Here is a 13,317-nt window from a genome sequence, read left to right on the forward strand (position 1 = left end):
TCAGATTTGGAATGGAGCCTATTGGGAAGCTAAAAACAGAGTTTCAAAGCAGACAGTCAAGTCACCTTACCTGTCAATCAAGGACCCTCCTGTGGGCTGACCGACTAAATGAAAAAGCCCTCGAGTCCACCATTTTGTTCTCCTTTCTGCATCTGTCATCATCTCATCAACAGACATGAAACATACAACGCGGGACCTCCAGAGAGAAAGCTTGAGGATCCCACTGCTGCCACCAAAGTGTGCTCAGTGACCTCGATTACGATGTAAATAAACAAGTCCTCCGCTCTGAGGGAGGAGGGGGCCGCTTCTGTTCTGTTCCATTTGTCCTCCCATCCTTCTATCCGTGGGCCATCCCTCTGTTCCTCATTAGAAAGTGCATTGAGACTGTCACATCAATTTAAAGAATTCTCGTCTGACATACGCCATGTTGTTTTTTTAATGGCACAACTGTATAAGTTTACGTGCCCACCCGTCAGGCTTTTCTCGGGCCCTCGAAGGGGGAGAGGAGCCAGAGTCTCTGACCTGCTGTCGTCTCCCATTGTTAATTAGGCCTATTCACCAGCCAGCTGTTTCTAATTAAATGTATATGGAGTGGTGAATAGCTCAGATAAAAATAACCAATACATCAATAGGAGCGTTACAACGTAAAATAAACAGAAACATCAAAAGCTCATTAAGGAAGACAATAAAGAGAGAAGTGAAAGCCCTGAGCGCATGCCACCATATTGAGCTGTGCTCTGGTAGGACCTCATCCGCCCTTTATCCTTCCTCTCATTCTCCCCCGTCTCGATCTGTCTCACTCCCTCGTGTTTGCTTTAGAAAGACTATCAATTTGTATCCTCTCTGTTTTTCTCCTCTTCCCATGGCGGGTCTAGTGTTGCCATGCAGGATCCGGCTGCTGGCGGCTGAACCTCAGGGGAGGAAAGGGGAGCAGATGGAACAAGCTTGTCTCCAGTAATGTTCTGGCACACTGCCACGACCAATGGAACCAGCTGTGGTGAGGAGACAACAGCCTAACAAACGACACACGCACACACACGCATACACACACACACACACACACACACACACACGCATACACACACACAAACACACACATACACACACACACACACATACACACACACACACACACACACACACACACACACACACACACACACACACACACACACACACACACACACACACACACACACACACACACACACACAGTGGATGTTAATTAAAGATATTTAAATATACCTAATTAAGTAAAATTCAGAGCAGATCATTAGTTGAAAGCTGTTTGTTCCCTGATGGGGCAGTGCTGGCTATGAAGTCACGCTATGAAGTCACGGGAACAAAGGGCAACCCTGGATCAAGTTGAGATTGGCAAGATGGCCGCCAAAGATGGCTGCCGGGTCAGAGGGCAAAAGGTCAGATTCTTGCCATTCACTTTTTTTTCACCATATATTTTCTATGTCACCATATTTCCCAAACTTTGAAGACCAAACAATGATATAACAGCAAGTGAATCTGAGCTGCATGTAAGCTACAGCGCTACAACAGAATGGGGGCACCGCTTCAAAAGTAAACATTGCCTTCTTTACCCATTCGGTTCCACTTTCATTTGAAGCTCAAAGTACTATAAGAGAGAGTATTGGTATTGCAAAGTGGACTCGCTGAAGCTAAATGGGTTAAATTTATGCAAAATATGCTGCACTTTGGCTCATTGATACCACATACTGTTGGAACAGAGCTTTGCTTGAAAACGTTTCAGTTTGTTTTCATCCGTATGGTGCCTAATGAACACGACCCTAGACTGCCAACATGACCATGGCCTCTCAAGGACAGAGAGAGAGGTGAAAGGGTTGCAGGATAGAGGATGAGGCTCAGGAGGGGCAATAGTTTCAGCTCAGCTCTAGCTCAGTGCGGCCCAGCGAGGTAATGCTCACTGAAGTGAATCAGACTGGCCCTTTAACAGCTTAAAGGTCTCTCCCCTGTCGGCCCTTAATTAACTATTGACCGGGCCACTAACGGGAACCAAGAAGTAGAAGATTAAAAACAAAAAGCCAGACTAAAGGCTGACGGCCTGAGAATGTGATACATCCCTTTAAGGTTTCACAGCTACGGGCCGGGCTCCGTTTCAAATACACCCCTGGATGGGCCAGCAGTAGCCACTGACAGGACTTCAATGCTCTCAATATCTATTGATCTGTTTGATCCGGCCCTGACAACAATGGCCGCCACACACACTCCCGCCTGTGCAAAGCTTGTCAGATACAAGGTGAAAGCATGTCTAGTGTCTGAGCTTTGTGTGTGTGTGTGTGATGGCGGCTGGGGAGAACAAATTCACAGACACAAGCATTGGCAGAAGCCTCATCAGTAGTCCATGCAGGGTCCTTTTATCGGCAGGCAACAGCAGGGTGCATGTGACGCGTCTCGTGCAGTAGTGCCTAGGTAGAGAGAAGTTGCATGCCTGCCTATCACATGCTTGCATACTTTCGCTTACAGCTCGCTGTCGCTTACAGCTCGCTGTAAACTGAAGATCATGATTAGTTGATTATTGAAGTCAGGTGTGTTAGTTGGGGCAAAACTGGGACACCAATCAGACCCAGGGGACTGGAATTTCCCACCCCTGCAACTGGTTGTCTTGAAACTCCAGGCTAACCGGCAGGGGATCTCGGAGCAGCAGTGGGCCCTAGAGATGGATCTGTACAGGCCCACCTCTGTGTGGACACGTCCTGGCAGCCATCAATCGCCGCCCCACTGCCTTGTGGGTTAGGCTGGTACAACAAAGGCTAGGGGATCACACCCTGTGAGAAAAGCAGTGTTCTGGCGGCGCGAGGTAGGCAGACGCCGTCAGACTGGGGTTTCAGGAGATGTGGAAGATACTGGTCATCCTGGGTTTCCCTCCTTGCCACTGGAATTCACCTTCCTATAGTGAAGTAGTGCTGTTGGGGATTCACCTTCCTACAGTGAAGTAGTGCTGTTGGGGATTCACCTTCCTACAGTGAAGTAGTGCTGTTGAGGATTCACCTTCCTACAGTGAAGCTGTTGAGGATTCAACTTCCTATAGTGAAGTAGTGCTGTTGGGGATTCACCTTCCTACAGTGAAGCAGTTGAGGATTCAACTTCCTATAGTGAAGTAGTGCTGTTGGGGATTCACCTTCCTACAGTGAAGTAGTGCTGTTGGGGATTCACCTTCCTATAGTGAAGTAGGGCTGTTGAGGATTCACCTTCCTATAGTGAAGTAGTGCTGTTGGGGATTCACCTTCCTATAGTGAAGTAGTGCTGTTGGGGATTCACCTTCCTATAGTGAAGTAGTGCTGTTGAGGATTCACCTTCCTATAGTGGAGTAGTGCTGTTGGGGATTCACCTTCCTATAGTGAAGTAGGGCTGTTGAGGATTCACCTTCCTATAGTGAAGTAGTGCTGTTGGGGATTCACCTTCCTATAGTGATGTAGTGCTGTTGGGGATTCACATTCCTATAGTGAAGTAGGGCTGTTGAGGATTCACCTTCCTATAGTGAAGTAGTGCTGTTGGGGATTCACCTTCCTATAGTGAAGTAGGGCTGTTGAGGATTCACCTTCCTATAGTGAAGTAGTGCTGTTGGGGATTCACCTTCCTATAGTGAACTAGTGCTGTTGGGGATTCACCTTCCTATAGTGAAGTAGTGCTGTTGGGGATTCACCTTCCTACAGTGAAGTAGTGCTGTTGGGGATTCACCTTCCTATAGTGAAGTAGGGCTGTTGAGGATTCACCTTCCTACAGTGAAGTAGTGCTGTTGGGGATTCACATTCCTACAGTGAAGTAGTGCTGTTGGGGATTCACCTTCCTACAGTGAAGTAGTGCTGTTGAGGATTCACCTTCCTACAGTGAAGTAGTGCTGTTGGGGATTCACCTTCCTACAGTGAAGTAGTGCTGTTGAGGATTCACCTTCCTATAGTGAAGTAGTGCTGTTGGGGATTCACCTTCCTACAGTGAAGTAGTGCTGTTGGGGATTCACCTTCCTATAGTGAAGTAGTGCTGTTGGGGATTCACCTTCCTATAGTGAAGTAGTGCTGTTGGGGATTCACCTTCCTATAGTGAAGCTGTTGGGGATTCACGTTCCTACAGTGAAGCTGTTGGGGATTCACCTTCCTACAGTGAAGCTGTTGGGGATTCACCTTCCTACAGTGAAGTAGTGCTGTTGGGGATTCACCTTCCTACAGTGAAGTAGTGCTGTTGGGGATTCACCTTCCTATAGTGAAGTAGTGCTGTTGAGGATCCACCTTCCTATAGTGAAGTAGTGCTGTTGGGGATTCACCTTCCTACAGTGAAGTAGTGCTGTTGGGGATTCACCTTCCTATAGTGAAGCTGTTGGGGATTCACCTTCCTACAGTGAAGAAGTGCTATTGGGGATTCACCTTCCTATAGTGAAGTAGTGCTGTTGGGGATTCACCTTCCTACAGTGAAGTAGTGCTGTTGGGGATTCACCTTCCTACAGTGAAGTAGTGCTGTTGGGGATTCACCTTCCTATAGTGAAGTAGTGCTGTTGAGGATTCACCTTCCTATAGTGAAGTAGTGCTGTTGGGGATTCACCTTCCTACAGTGAAGTAGTGCTGTTGGGGATTCACCTTCCTATAGTGAAGCTGTTGGGGATTCACCTTCCTACAGTGAAGAAGTGCTGTTGGGTTTCACCTTCCTACAGTGAAGTAGTGCTGTTGGGGATTCACCTTCCTATATTGAAGTAGTGCTGTTGGGGATTCACCTTCCTATAGTGAAGTAGTGCTGTTGAGGATTCACCTTCCTATAGTGAAGTAGTGCTGTTGGGGATTCACCTTCCTACAGTGAAGTAGTGCTGTTGGGGATTCACCTTCCTATAGTGAAGTAGTGCTGTTGAGGATTCACCTTCCCACAGTGAAGTAGTGCTGTTGGGGATTCACCTTCCTATAGTGAAGTAGTGCTGTTGGGGATTCACCTTCCTATAGTGAAGTAGTGCTGTTGGGGATTCACCTTCCTATAGTGAAGTAGTGCTGTTGGGGATTCACCTTCCTACAGTGAAGTAGTGCTGTTGGGGATTCACCTTCCTATAGTGAGGTAGTGCTGTTGGGGATTCACCTTCCTATAGTGAAGTAGTGCTGTTGGGGATTCACCTTCCCACAGTGAAGCTGTTGAGGATTCACCTTCCTACAGTGAAGTAGTGCTGTTGGGGATTCACCTTCCTATAGTGAACTACTGCTGTTGAGGATTCACCTTCCTATAGTGAAGTAGTGCTGTTGGGGATTCACCTTCCTACAGTGAAGCTGTTGAGGATTCACCTTCCTACAGTGAAGTAGTGCTGTTGGGGATTCACCTTCCTATAGTGAAGTAGTGCTGTTGAGGATTCACCTTCCTATAGTGAAGCTGTTGGGGATTCACCTTCCTATAGTGAAGTAGTGCTGTTGAGGATTCACCTTCCTATAGTGAAGTAGTGCTGTTGAGGATTCACCTTCCTACAGTGAAGTAGTGCTGTTGGGGATTCACCTTCCTATAGTGAAGTAGTGCTGTTGAGGATTCACCTTCCTATAGTGAAGTAGTGCTGTTGGGGATTCACCTTCCTATAGTGAGGTAGTGCTGTTGAGGATTCACCTTCCTACAGTGAAGTAGTGCTGTTGGAGATTCACGTTCCTATAGTGAAGCTGTTGGGGATTTACCTTCCTACAGTGAAGTAGTGCTGTTGGGGATTCACCTTCCTATAGTGAAGTAGTGCTGTTGGGGATTCACCTTCCCACAGTGAAGTAGTGCTGTTGGGGATTCACCTTCCTGCAGTGAAGTAGTGCTGTTGAGGATTCACCTTCCTGCAGTGAAGTAGTGCTGTTGAGGATTCACCTTCCTACAGTGAAGTAGTGCTGTTGGGGATTCACCTTCCTACAGTGAAGTAGTGCTGTTGGGGATTCACCTTCCTATAGTGAAGTAGTGCTGTTGGGGATTCACCTTCCTATAGTGAAGTAGTGCTGTTGAGGATTCACCTTCCTGCAGTGAAGTAGTGCTGTTGAGGATTCACCTTCCTACAGTGAAGTAGTGCTGTTGGGGATTCACCTTCCTACAGTGAAGTAGTGCTGTTGGGGATTCACCTTCCTATAGTGAAGTAGTGCTATTGGGGATTCACCTTCCCACAGTGAAGTAGTGCTGTTGGGGATTCACCTTCCTATAGTGAAGTAGTGCTGTTGGGGATTCACCTTCCTACAGTGAAGTAGTGCTGTTGAGGATTCACCTTCCTATAGTGAAGTAGTGCTGTTGGGGATTCACCTTCCTACAGTGAAGTAGTGCTGTTGGGGATTCACCTTCCTACAGTGAAGTAGTGCTGTTGAGGATTCACCTTCCTATAGTGAAGTAGTGCTGTTGGGGATTCACGTTCCTATAGTGAAGCTGTTGGGGATTCACCTTCCTACAGTGAAGTAGTGCTGTTGAGGATTCACCTTCCTATAGTGAAGTAGTGCTGTTGGGGATTCACGTTCCTATAGTGAAGCTGTTGGGGATTCACCTTCCTATAGTGAAGTAGTGCTGTTGGGGATTCACCTTCCTACAGTGAAGTAGTGCTGTTGGGGATTCACCTTCCTACAGTGAAGTAGTGCTGTTGGGGATTCACCTTCCTACAGTGAAGTAGTGCTGTTGAGGATTCACCTTCCTATAGTGAAGTAGTGCTATTGGGGATTCACCTTCCCACAGTGAAGTAGTGCTGTTGGGGATTCACCTTCCTATAGTGAAGTAGTGCTGTTGGGGATTCACCTTCCTACAGTGAAGTAGTGCTGTTGAGGATTCACCTTCCTATAGTGAAGTAGTGCTGTTGGGGATTCACCTTCCTACAGTGAAGTAGTGCTGTTGGGGATTCACCTTCCTACAGTGAAGTAGTGCTGTTGAGGATTCACCTTCCTACAGTGAAGTAGTGCTGTTGAGGATTCACCTTCCTATAGTGAAGCTGTTGGGGATTCACCTTCCTACAGTGAAGTAGTGCTGTTGAGGATTCACCTTCCTACAGTGAAGTAGTGCTGTTGAGGATTCACCTTCCTATAGTGAAGCTGTTGAGGATTCACCTTCCTACAGTGAAGTAGTGCTGTTGGGGATTCACCTTCCTACAGTGAAGTAGTGCTGTTGAGGATTCACCTTCCTACAGTGAAGTAGTGCTGTTGGGGATTCACCTTCCTACAGTGAAGTAGTGCTGTTGAGGATTCACCTTACTATAGTGAAGCTGTTGGGGATTCACCTTCCTATAGTGAAGCTGTTGGGGATTGCGCCCCCTCAACGGCACTTTAAATAACTTCCTTTACCAGGTATCCATTTCTGACCTCGGTGAAGCCATCAACCGGAAACCGGATGAAATTCTGGCAGCATTTGGGTGTCTGGTGATGGGGGGCAGGAGTGAATGCACTTGGAGCCCTTAATCAGACCCCTGCATGCCAGCGGCACAGGGCTATTATGGTTGCCAGCAGTTGGGACTAGAGTGGCAGCTGCTCTCGGCAGACCACTGTGTGATGGAGCGGCCCTATTTAGGAGCCACACTGCTCACTCCAGCAGGGGAGAGGCCTAGAAAGGGGGCCTAAAAATTTCCACTTACTCCACCCTGAAATGGCTACTGCCATCTTTGGCGGTCATCGGGAGCTCCTCTTAGCTGTCGAAAAAAAAAATATATATATTTCCCCTGAAACTGGCGACATGGAACATAAGAACTCTTTTGGATACTGATGATAATAACGATAGACCCCATCGGAGAACAGCTTTGATTGCTGCAGAAATAAGATGCTACAACATTGACATTGCTGCCCTGAGTGAGACCAGGTTCCTGGATGAAGGTTCCCTGAAAGAGGAAGGAGAAGGCTACACCTTCTTCTGGAAAAGTTACCCTCTGGGTGGACAACATCAGCACGGTGTGAGACAGGCAACTAAGAACAGCCGTTAACCTCTTGACACTAGGGGTCATATATATATATATATATATTTTTTTTTAAGAACGTTCCCAAGGTAAACGGACTATTTCTCAGGTCCAGATCGTAGAATATGCATATAATTTACAGATTAGGATAGAAAACACTCCAAAGTTTCCAAAACTGTCAAAATATTGTCTGTGAGTATAACAAAACTGATTCTGCAGGCGGAAACCTGAGAAAATATAACACGGAAGTGATATTTTGTTTCTTTAAATCTGTGTTTCCTGGACCGTCTATCCTCCATTTAAAGGGGTATCAACCAGATTCCTTTTACAATGGCTTCCTCAGGCTGTGACCAGGCTTTAGGCATAGTTTCAGGCTTTTATTTTGAAAAATGAGCAAGATGTTTCAAAAGAGGTCAGGTGTCCTCTGAATAGTTCCTGCACGCGAGAGAGGGGCTCCCCATTTTCTTTTCTCTCTTAAAGAATAGGTTATGGTCCGGTTTAAATATTATTGATTATGTTTGTTAAAAACAACCTGAGGATTGATTATAAAAAACATTTGACATGTTTCTACGACCATTACGGATACTTTTTGGAATTTGTTGCACGGAACAAGGCTTTGGTTTTCTCAACATAATGCGTAACCCAAATGGCGTTTTTTTGTGATAAAAGTAATATTTATCGAACAAAAATAACATTTGTTGTGTAACTGGGAGTCTCGTGAGTGGAAACATCCGAAGATTATCAAAAGTAAGCGATTAATTTATTGCTTTTCTGACTTTCGTGACCAAGCTAACCAAGCTAATATAAGGCTAACTGTTGTAGCATTGATTGCTACACTCACAAAAGCTTGGATTTCTTTCGCTGTAAAGCATATTTTCAAAATCTGACACGATAGGTGGATTAACAACCAGCTAAGCTGTGTTTGGTATATTTCACTTGTGATTGCATGATTATAAATATTTTTAGTCATATTTTTTAATCTGATACGTTTGGGAATTTTCATCTTCCTTTCAGGACCGGAACGAGGCTGTAGTTTTCTCAGCATAACGCGCAACCCAAATGGCGTTTTTTTTGTGATACAAATAATATTTATCGAAAAAAAATAACATTTGTTGTGTAACTGGGAGTCTCGTGAGTGGAAACGTCCGAAGATTATCAAAGGTAAGCGATTCATTTTATTGCTTTCTGACTTTCATGACCATGCTAATTTGGGGCTAGCTTTTGTAGCATTGATTGCTACACTCACAAAAGCTTGGATTTCTTTCGCTGTAAAGTATATATTCAAAATCTGACACGATAGGTGGATTAACAACAAGCTAAGCTGTGTTTTGATATATTTCACTTGTGATTGCATGATTATAAATATTTTTTGTAATATTTATGCATTTGGCGCCCTGCAATTCTAGCGGTTGTTTAGGAAAGTGATCCCGTAAAAAGGATCCGTAGCGCAGAGAAGTTAACACTGCCTCACCGAAACACCTGTAGGCCTAAGTGAAAGACTCATGTCTCTCCGTATCCCCCAAGATGCATTATGCTACTCTTCTCAGTGCATACGTACCAACATTACCATCTGAAAGTGAGGCAAAGGACTACTTCTACCAGTCACTAGATGAGGCCCTTCACCACATCCCCAGGAATGACAATATCTTTCTGCTGGGTGACTTCAACGCTAGGGCGGGACAGAACAACAGGATATTGATCGGAGTGCTGGGTAGGCATGGTGTTGGCCAGGTCAATGAGAACGGCATGACACTGCTAACTCTATGTGCCAAGCATGATCTCATTGTCACTAACACCTTGTTCCGGCAGAAGAACAAATATAAAGAATCATGGATGCACCCACACTCCAAACACTGGCACTTGATCGACTACATTCTGACACTAATAACATCCTTCATGACACGTGCCATGAGGGGTGCAGAATGCTGGACAGATCACCATATGATACTGGCTAAACTCCAGATGAGAATATCCCCCCCCTAACTCCTTCAGAAGTCCAGTAAGAGGCGTCTGCACTCTACTCGGCTTGAGAAAGCTGCAGTAAGGGACAAGTTCCATCGCTCCCTCTTCGACACTGTGAGCAGGGAACTACTATGGGGCATTCTACTCAAATTTGGCTGTCCATATACATTTGTCAACATCCTTTGCCAGTTCCATGATAGGATGATAGCTCGGGTGGCCATAGAAGGGCAAGAGTCAAGTGCCCTTTAGAGCAAGCATTGGTGTGAGGCAGGGGTGTGTGCTGGCACCGGTACTCTTTAGCATCTTCCTCGTACGTGTCCCCTAGCTTCTCCACAAGGAGTTTGAGGACAGCAGCGGAGTTGCGGTGGACTTCAGGCTGGATGGAAACCTATTCAACATTAGGAGGCTCCAAGCGACCACCAAGGTTTTGACAGAGCGGGTTCTTGAGCTGCAGTATGCTGATGACTGTGCTCTTGTGGACCACACTCCGGAAGACCTTCAGTCCGTCCTTGTAGCGGCTGTGAGGGTCTATAGCAGGATGGGACTGTCTATCAACACCACCAAGACTGAGGTGGTCTGCCAATGGAGATCCAGCCCTCCACCCACCATGCCTGTCCTCACCATTGAACACAAATCAGTGGCAATAGTCCCATGCTTCAAATATCTGGGCAGCATCCTGTCGGAGGGCAGCAGCATCGACCTCGAAATTCGAAATAGAATCAAGCTACAGCTGCCTTCGGGAAACTCAGACGCATGGTCTTCCAAAACAGGGATGTCCACCTCCACACTAAAGTATCTGTCTATCAAGCCGTCTGTATCACGACAATTCTTTACACCTGTGACGCCTGGGTCACTTACAGTCGCCACAACAAGCAGCTTGAGCGATTCCACATAAGATGCCTGAAGCGCATCCTGGGAATCACCTGGTGTGACTGTGTGCCCCATACAGAAATACTTGCTAAGACCAACTGCAAGAGTATGGAGGCCATGGTCCCCCAACACTGACTGCACTGGCTTGGGCATGTCATTAGAATATCTCAGGAGGGCTTGCCGTGGAAGATCCTGTATGGTCAGCTACATCTTGGCTGGCGGTCTGTAGGGGGGCAGCTACATCTTGGCTGGCGGTCTGTAGGGGGGACCAGCTACATCTTGGCTGGCGGTCTGTAGGGGGGACCAGCTACATCTTGGCTGGTGGTCTGTAGGGGGGACCAGCTACATCTTGGCTGGCGGTCTGTAGGGGGGACCAGCTACATCTTGGCTGGTGGTCTGTAGGGGGGACCAGCTACATCTTGGCTGGTGGTCTGTAGGGGGGACCAGCTACATCTTGGCTGGTGGTCTGTAGGGGGGACCAGCTACATCTTGGCTGGCGGTCTGTAGGGGGGACCAGCTACATCTTGGCTGGTGGTCTGTAGGGGGGACCAGCTACATCTTAGCTGGTGGTCTGTAGGGGTGGACCAGCTACATCTTGGCTGGCGGTCTGTAGGGGGGACCAGCTACATCTTGGCTGGTGGTCTGTAGGGGGGACCAGCTACATCTTGGCTGGCGGTCTGTAGGGGGGACCAGCTACATCTTGGCTGGCGGTCTGTAGGGGGGACCAGCTACATCTTGGCTGGCGGTCTGTAGGGGGGACCAGCTACATCTTGGCTGGCGGTCTGTAGGGGGGACCAGCTACATCTTGGCTGGCGGTCTGTAGGGGGGACCAGCTACATCTTGGCTGGTGGTCTGTAGGGGTGGACCAGCTACATCTTGGCTGGCGGTCTGTAGGGGGGACCAGCTACATCTTGGCTGGTGGTCTGTAGGGGGGACCAGCTACATCTTGGCTGGCGGTCTGTAGGGGGTACCAGCTACATCTTGGCTGGCGGTCTGTAGGGGGGACCAGCTACATCTTGGCTGGCGGTCTGTAGGGGGGACCAGCTACATCTTGGCTGGCGGTCTGTAGGGGGGACCAGCTACATCTTGGCTGGCGGTCTGTAGGGGTGGACCAGCTACATCTTGGCTGGCGGTCTGTAGGGGGGACCAGCTACATCTTGGCTGGCGGTCTGTAGGGGGGACCAGCTACATCTTGGCTGGCGGTCTGTAGGGGGGACCAGCTACATCTTGGCTGGTGGTCTGTAGGGGTGGACCAGCTACATCTTGGCTGGTGGTCTGTAGGGGGGACCAGCTACATCTTGGCTGGTGGTCTGTAGGGGTGGACCAGCTACATCTTGGCTGGCGGTCTGTAGGGGGGACCAGCTACATCTTGGCTGGTGGTCTGTAGGGGGGACCAGCTACATCTTGGCTGGTGGTCTGTAGGGGGGACCAGCTACATCTTGGCTGGCGGTCTGTAGGGGGGACCAGCTACATCTTGGCTGGTGGTCTGTAGGGGTGGACCAGCTACATCTTGGCTGGCGGTCTGTAGGGGGGACCAGCTACATCTTGGCTGGCGGTCTGTAGGGGGGACCAGCTACATCTTGGCTGGCGGTCTGTAGGGGGGACCAGCTACATCTTGGCTGGCGGTCTGTAGGGGGGACCAGCTACATCTTGGCTGGCGGTCTGTAGGGGGGACCAGCTACATCTTGGCTGGCGGTCTGTAGGGGGGCCCATCTACATCTTGGCTGGTGGTCTGTAGGGGTGGACCAGCTACATCTTGGCTGGCGGTCTGTAGGGGGGACCAGCTACATCTTGGCTGGTGGTCTGTAGGGGGGACCAGCTACATCTTGGCTGGCGGTCTGTAGGGGGGACCAGCTACATCTTGGCTGGTGGTCTGTAGGGGGGACCAGCTACATCTTGGCTGGTGGTCTGTAGGGGGGACCAGCTACATCTTGGCTGGTGGTCTGTAGGGGGGACCAGCTACATCTTGGCTGGCGGTCTGTAGGGGGGACCAGCTACATCTTGGCTGGCGGTCTGTAGGGGGGACCAGCTACATCTTAGCTGGCGGTCTGTAGGGGGGACCAGCTACATCTTGGCTGGCGGTCTGTAGGGGGGACCAGCTACATCTTGGCTGGCGGTCTGTAGGGGTGGACCAGCTACATCTTGGCTGGTGGTCTGTAGGGGGGACCAGCTACATCTTAGCTGGTGGTCTGTAGGGGTGGGGGGGGGGGGGGGGCACCTACATCTTGGCCGGAGGTCTGCAAGGGGCAGATGAAACACTACAAGGACCAGCTGAAAACGTTGCTGAAGAAGTGCAACATCAAACCCACGGACCTGGAAGATGCTGTTGCCGACCATTCCACCTGGCGGCAGCTCTTCCAGAGCGATGGGCATAGGTGGGAGGAGGAGAGGAACACAAAGAGACAGCAAAAATTGCTCAGGAGACATACCAACATGCATGCCCCCGGCAACACAGACTGAATCATACAACCATGTCTGCCCCCACCAACACAGACTGAAACATACAACCATGCCTGCCCCCACCAACACAGACTGCATATGCCCCACCTGCAACAAAGTTTGTAGATCTCGAATTGGACTCTACAGTCACCAAATAATTCATTGTTATC

This window comes from Salvelinus fontinalis, chromosome 15, assembly GCF_029448725.1.
Source record: "Salvelinus fontinalis isolate EN_2023a chromosome 15, ASM2944872v1, whole genome shotgun sequence".
Lineage (NCBI taxonomy): Eukaryota > Metazoa > Chordata > Actinopteri > Salmoniformes > Salmonidae > Salvelinus > Salvelinus fontinalis.